The sequence below is a fragment of the Notamacropus eugenii genome, chromosome 1 (genome assembly GCF_028372415.1).
Source record: "Notamacropus eugenii isolate mMacEug1 chromosome 1, mMacEug1.pri_v2, whole genome shotgun sequence".
Lineage (NCBI taxonomy): Eukaryota > Metazoa > Chordata > Mammalia > Diprotodontia > Macropodidae > Notamacropus > Notamacropus eugenii.
In genome coordinates, this window is record NC_092872.1 from 676,422,635 (window position 1) to 676,429,200 (window position 6,566).

General features: G+C 41.0%; 1 long non-coding RNA gene across 1 annotated transcript in view; it reads right to left on the reverse strand.

The window, feature by feature from the left end:
• The window catches only part of LOC140521135 (uncharacterized), an 84,384-nt gene extending 78,292 nt beyond the window's left edge, over positions 1-6,092 (reverse strand). The window contains exon 1 of the long non-coding RNA XR_011972810.1: positions 5,515-6,092. This is a non-coding gene — a long non-coding RNA (uncharacterized lncRNA). The remainder of the gene's footprint in view (positions 1-5,514) is intronic.
• Positions 6,093-6,566: the final 474 nt, after the last annotated feature.

Sequence of the window (6,566 nt, forward strand, 5' to 3'; positions counted from 1 at the left end):
AAAGGAACATTTCAATCCAGTAAGCATTTATTAAGTACCCATGGCATGTATTATATTGTTAGACACTGGGATTACCAAGACAGCTCCTTTCCCTTAAAAAAATCTACATATGAATGTTTGAGCAGCTAAGAGAGAGCACTGACAATTTAGGAAGTCAAGAAAAGGCTTCCCAGAGACATGACACATGGTTTTCTCCTTTTTTCCCCTTGTCTACATCTGTCTGAAGAAAAACAAAGGGACCCAGAATCATCAGCAAATCAGTGGTGATCCAGATGCCCAAAATATAGATTATTGTTTCAAACACTTTCCCCCATTCCACCCCCATTATAATTATTGTCAGGCCTATTCTGTGGGACATGAGCCCTTGAAAAAGAATTCAAAGAAGGACACAGAGGAATGAAGACTGAGTCACGCTACACTCTTGAGTCGGAGCACCCAAGTTTATATCCAGCCTATGATGATTGCTATCTGTGTGACCTCAGGCAATTCACCTAACCCCCTGGGCCTCTGTTTCCTCATCTGTAAAATAAGGGCTTTGAGCTAGATGGCCTCTGAAATCCCTTCCAGCTCCGGACCTGTGACCCTGTGATAGTGACCAGACGACAATGCACAACCAACTAACTGGGATTGTTGGGGAAACCAGAGGAGATTCCTATTCCATGTGTGGGTTAGATTAGATGCTTCAGTAGAAAGAACAGTAGATTTGAAGCCAGGAAAACTGGGTGTGAATCTTGGCTCCTCTACTTGCCACTACGATCATCGCTGGGGTTTAGTCTTCTTCTCTATAAAATGAAAGGGTTATAACAAAGGATCTCCGAGGTCCCTTCTAAGTTTAAATCTCTAATCTTCCTTCTTCCTATGGCCACACCAATCCCTCTGTCTCTGAGATTCTCAGATTGTATGATTTAATTGCTATAAGAATGACAAAAGTCAGAGTGAACAGATGAATGAAAAAAATATTCATTAAGCACTTATATGCCAGGCACTGTTAAAAAAAAAAAAGTACCTGGAGTACATATACAAACAAGCAAAGGAGGCCCTGGGCCCAAAGACTTTACATTCTTGTAGGAAAAGAGGGCACATCAGTAGGGCAGTGAGATTCAGGGAAGAGTGTTTGGGACAGGGCAATCAGAGCGAATGGTGATGGGACTCAACTGGCACTTGATTGACCTGTCCTTGCTAGGAATAAGAGTGATGATTCAGTTACTATTCTCAGAGTTAGAATTGCAGCATGGGGGGGTCTGGGTCTGGGCAAGGTAAGATGAACGCTCATCAGTCTGAGCCTGGGGTCCTAGACTGTGCTTGGAAATATTTAACAATGGAGAGGGTTGGGTAGGGCAGTGCAACTAGGTGGCACAGTGGATAGAGTACCAGCTCTGGAGTCAGGAGGCCTGAGTCTCTAGTCTCAGACACTTTCTAGGTATGTGACCCTGGGCAAGTCCCTTAACCCCAATGGCCTCCAAAGAACAAAGCCAACCAAAGAACTAAAACAACCATGTGGGTGGGAGGAGTATCATGACACACTAAATTCAATCCGTATCATTTACATTTTCTCCCTCACTTTCTTCAGTCTAGCCAATCAATAGGACAACAGATCAAGCCTTTATCTGTAGCATTTGCTAAGATATCAATGGGCCCCCTGACAATTGAATTATCAGCTCTCACAAGCCCTTTAGACTGACTCCAGCTTGGTCCTAGGGGTAAGAATCCAGGGTCTGGATGAAAGATGGACACTACAGTGCATGCAATCAGCATGACCTGGGGAGGGTCAAGAAGGGTCTTAGTGGACCTGAGTCCAGATCCCATAAGGTGAATTTTGAGGTCTAAGGTTCAGTATGTGGACAAGAAGACAGGTAAAGAGATTCTTCATCTAACTTTGGTTCCCTTATCATTTATTCATTCAAAAAATATTTATTAGACAATACCATGGCTTTTAAGTTTTGGAAAAGAGCTTGGAGAGAGGTGAGAGGATTGTGGAGAGAGCCCAGGGGTAGAAGCCACTAGCTGTTCCAAGGCCTATTTGAGCCTGTGGGCAGCTCTCATCAGAGTTTCCATGGTTCTGCTTTTCTGCTCTGACTGGGGCACCATAGATCCAAGTCCAGAGTCTCACGTTAAAGTATCCAGGGTCTTAGCTGCCTCACACTCTGCCAAGGTACCAAGTGGCTTTTGTCCTGTTGGACATATGGCACTGTGTTCTTATACTACTCCTGTCTAGGGAGCACTGGGACACAAGCTCCAGAAGAGATCTCAGCTCTCCCTGTCCTGTCCCCTGGAGTGCCACAGAATGACTCACATTTTGTCCTGGCAAATATTTCTCGGCACAGAATGAAATTTTCTAAGTCCACCTCAGTGAAGGAGTTAATTTCTCTAACACAGGGTTTAAACATAATTTTGCTAGAGATGCTTCCTTCACTCTGCCCAAGTCCTTTCATCTGCTGCCAGAGTACACTCAGTCCCCCTCTCTCCGGCTCACTTACATTTCTCACAAGAGCTCCTACCCAGGAACCAAGTGTAATGAGGTCAAGTATCCAGTTACTGTTTCCAAACAGCTGGATTCACAAGGCACGTGTTCAGCTATGGAGAAGGGGAGGATACTGGGCAGTTATCACTGGTACAAACCTGGTGGCCCATGAGGTCACCTTGGCCGTGACCTTTCTCTGTCCTCCCTGCTCCATTCTATCTACAAGCTCTGGCTACATCTCCCCTTGGCTCACAGCAAAGAAACCCTGGGATAGATTATTGCCCTAAAGAAGGGGAAGAGGTTCATTCAGAAGACTTCTAGGAAATGGTGAGGGGCAGGCTGGAAAGGCAGGGTGGAGGTAGATGGCAGCAGTTCATTTCTGTTTCAAATTCCTTCTTGAAATGTATAGATTCATCACTTCAATTCAATAAACCTACTGTGGTTTATTTAAACTAGGTTTTTTATTCTTTTATTTAATAAAACACCGACTGTAGGTAGAGTATTGTGCTTAAAGATGGAGGGAGATATAAAATTTCAGATGAGATGAGGCCTTTGCCCTCATGGAGCTCAAAGTCTGACCTTGAAGTCTCTGGATCAATGCCCAAATATCTTCTGGGGTAACACAAGCAAGGACTGCTGTGCATTTATGTGCTCTCTCTCTCCCTGGCTATTTTCACCCACATTCCAAACAAAAAGGATGTTCAGTGGGAATTCACTTCACATACATAATCTATGCAACATAAAAATTTGGCTCTTCTACTCAGAAAGAGTTATTCATGAAAATTGTCACACTAGAGAAGACTTTGGGCCAGGGTTTGATGGAGGCTTTGGGTTATGGTTTTGTGGAAGGACAATATGAGCTTTAGGTCAAGAGGTAAGGGATGGCAAAAAAAAAGCTCCTTTTTATTTTTTAAAAATTAATTTGTTTTCAGTTTTCTGCAATCACTTCCATAAATCTTGGATTTTTCTCCCCCTTCCCCCTCCCTTTCCAAGATAGTGCGCAATCTTATATGGGTTCTACATATACATTCTTCCTAAATACATTTTCACCTTAGTCATGTTGCATAGAAGAATTAAAATGAATGGGAGAAACTATGAAAAAAACAAACCAAAACAAAACATAACACAAGAGAAAATAATCTGCTTCATTTTGCAGTCCAGTTGTGTAGTTCTTTCTCTGGATGTGGAAAGCATTTTGCCTCAAAAGTCCATGGAGAATTTTTTTAGGTCCTTACATTGCTGTGAAGGGCTAAATCTTCCAGAAAAATTCCTTGCACACAGTGATTGTTGCTGTGTACAAAGTTCTCTTGGTTCAGCATCAGTTCATATAAGTCCTTCCAGGCCTCTCTGAAGTCTTCCTGTTCATCATTTCTTATAGCACAATAGTATTCCATTACATTCATATACCACAACTTGTTCAGTCATTCCCCAATTGATGGGCATCTCCTCAATTTACAGTTCTTGGCCACTACAAAGAGAGCTGCTATAAATATTTTTGTATATGTGGGACCCTTTCCTATTTTTATGATCTCTTTCGGATATAGTCCTAGAGGTGATATTGCTGGGTCAAAGGGTATGCAGATTTTTGTAGCCCTTTGGGCATAGTTTCAGATTGCTCTCCAGAATGGTTGGATCATCTCACAGCTCCACCAACAATGAATTAGCATTCCAGCTCCCACATTTTCTCCAACATTTATCATCTTCCTGCTTTGTCATGTTAGCCAATCTGATAGGTGTGATGTGGTACCTCAGAGTTGCTTTGATTTGCATCTCTCTAATCAATAGTGATTTAGAGCATTTTTTCATATGACTATAGATAGCTTCCTCTGAAAACTGCCTGTTCATATCTTTTTACCATTCATAAATTGGGGAACCATGTATCAATTGGGGACCTTTTTATTTTTTTAAATCATTTTTCAAGCAATGAGTTAGAGAATGCCCAATGAGCATTCCCATCAGATTTACTGATGACATAAAACGGAGTGAAATAATTAACTTTCTGATGATAGTCAGAATCCAAAAATATCCTAACAAGCTAAAGCAGAGGTTTATAAGCTTTTTTTTTTAACATCATGGACTCTTTTGGTAGTCTGGTGAAGGCTATGGATCTCTTAAATGTATAAAATGAAATGCATAAAATTATAAAGGAAATCAATTTACCTATATATATATTTATGTAAATGTCTAAGTTCATGGACCCCAGGTTAAGAATTTCTCAGTTAAAATGATGGGGCTAAATTGAATAAGATGAAATTTAATAGGAGTTCAGTCAAATCCTGCTTTTGGATTCAGTGACCCAAAGTTCAAGTGGTAGAGGCAGTCATCCAAGAAGGATTCAGAGGTTTCAATATAACACAAGTTCAATATCAGTGGACACATGGCAACCCCAAAAGTGAATATTTATATATAATCCCATGTAATCCCAATATAATATTTATGTACAACCTCAATATAAATGTGAAATTTTCATTAGTGTAGTGTCCAGCGTGAAGGAGGTTACAACTCTGCTTTGTTTTGGGCAGACTTCATCCAGAGTCCTATGCTCAAGTTCCTGAGAGCCATGGTTTAAGGAGACATTGACATGGTCTTAGTCCCATTTATAAGCTCTGGGGGTTCCTATATCAACACTCACATGCGCTAAGATGTCAGTTCCTCGGTATAATTACTAAATCCCCTTAGATCTCTAGGGGCTGGCCTGATTGGTTGGTAGGGAGTATTTTCTAATGGTATAGTTAATGAGTCCCTATCTTCATGCTTCCGTCCATGATTATAGGTAGATTATCAACTAGTTGGCAAGACCTAATTAGCTTTTAGAAAGATAATTTCCTAAGTATTCACTAAGGTAGCACAGTGAGAACAGATGTTACAAAATATCCCCTAACAAAAATCTGTGACACTCTTACAAGTGTATAAAGAGCACAGGGGAAAGTGGATTCAAGCTTAGAAAATATATGTAATCAATATGTTATGGAATGAGATGACATACTTAAGGCAATATGTAAATACTAAGTATTGTGATTACTGTTATTATCGAGTCAAAACGGGTAACTCACCAGTTGTGGCTGTTGGAAGTCCTTTTCTCCCTTTCACAGGGTGCTTAATCCCGTTAGGCATGGTATTTCTTCTGTGTAGTCATGAATCTGTGTCCAGCCTGTTTTTCATCCCCAGCGAGACAGTACTTTTAGCTATATTGGAGAGGCTGCTAGGGTGCCAATGGGCAAATGGGAAGTCTCCTGAACTTCTGAGGTTCAAAGGTCCTCCTTTAATCAAGGAAGGTGAGAAGGAAGTCAAGACCAAAGCCTGAGGAATTCTCCTCCCCTTCTCAAATGCTTTTCTCACCACCAGATGCATGCATCCCTCTCAAACTTGAACTGACTTGAAAACTGTAATAATGATACCGAGTATTTATATAATTCTTTAAGGTTTGAAAAGTACCATACATATGTTATTTCACTTGATAAGGTATTGATTGATATTGTATAGATGACTCCCACCACCAAGTTTCTTCAACCAGCCCTAATATTCTTCTCATGCAACATTCCTTTCAGTTCGCCAACAGGCACATCAGAAACATCTAAATGGATCAAGACCTTTTCACGCTTAGTTGGAACGCCTCTGATTGATCTGATTCAATTGAGACTCATTCTCACCTGGTAAAGATACTGGAGTGAAGCAATTTACCCTTTGCTTCGGGCAAGGTGGAAACAATTTAATTGATTTAGCCAACCGAACGCTACTCCTTACATCTACAAATGTAAAGTCTTGGGTTTAGGTTCAAAGACTCACCTTCACAAGTAGGACATGAGGGAGATAAACTAGGGAATTGTTAAGGTGAAAAAAACTGTTTTTTCATTTGCTCAATATGAATCAATAAGGTAATATGTTAACCATAAGAGCCCACATAATATTGGGGGCACAGAGAGGGGGAGAGCTGTAGGGAGCAATTGGCAGCTGAGGTGTAGGACTCACCTCCTAACCCTACCCCCAAGTCATTTTTTTAGAAAGTTCATTTTTTTTGCCATGCCCTAGCATTATGGGCATTTACCCGGTCTGCCAGGTGGAGGAGTCATACTTCCCTCCCTATCAACAGACATCAGATTGGCAA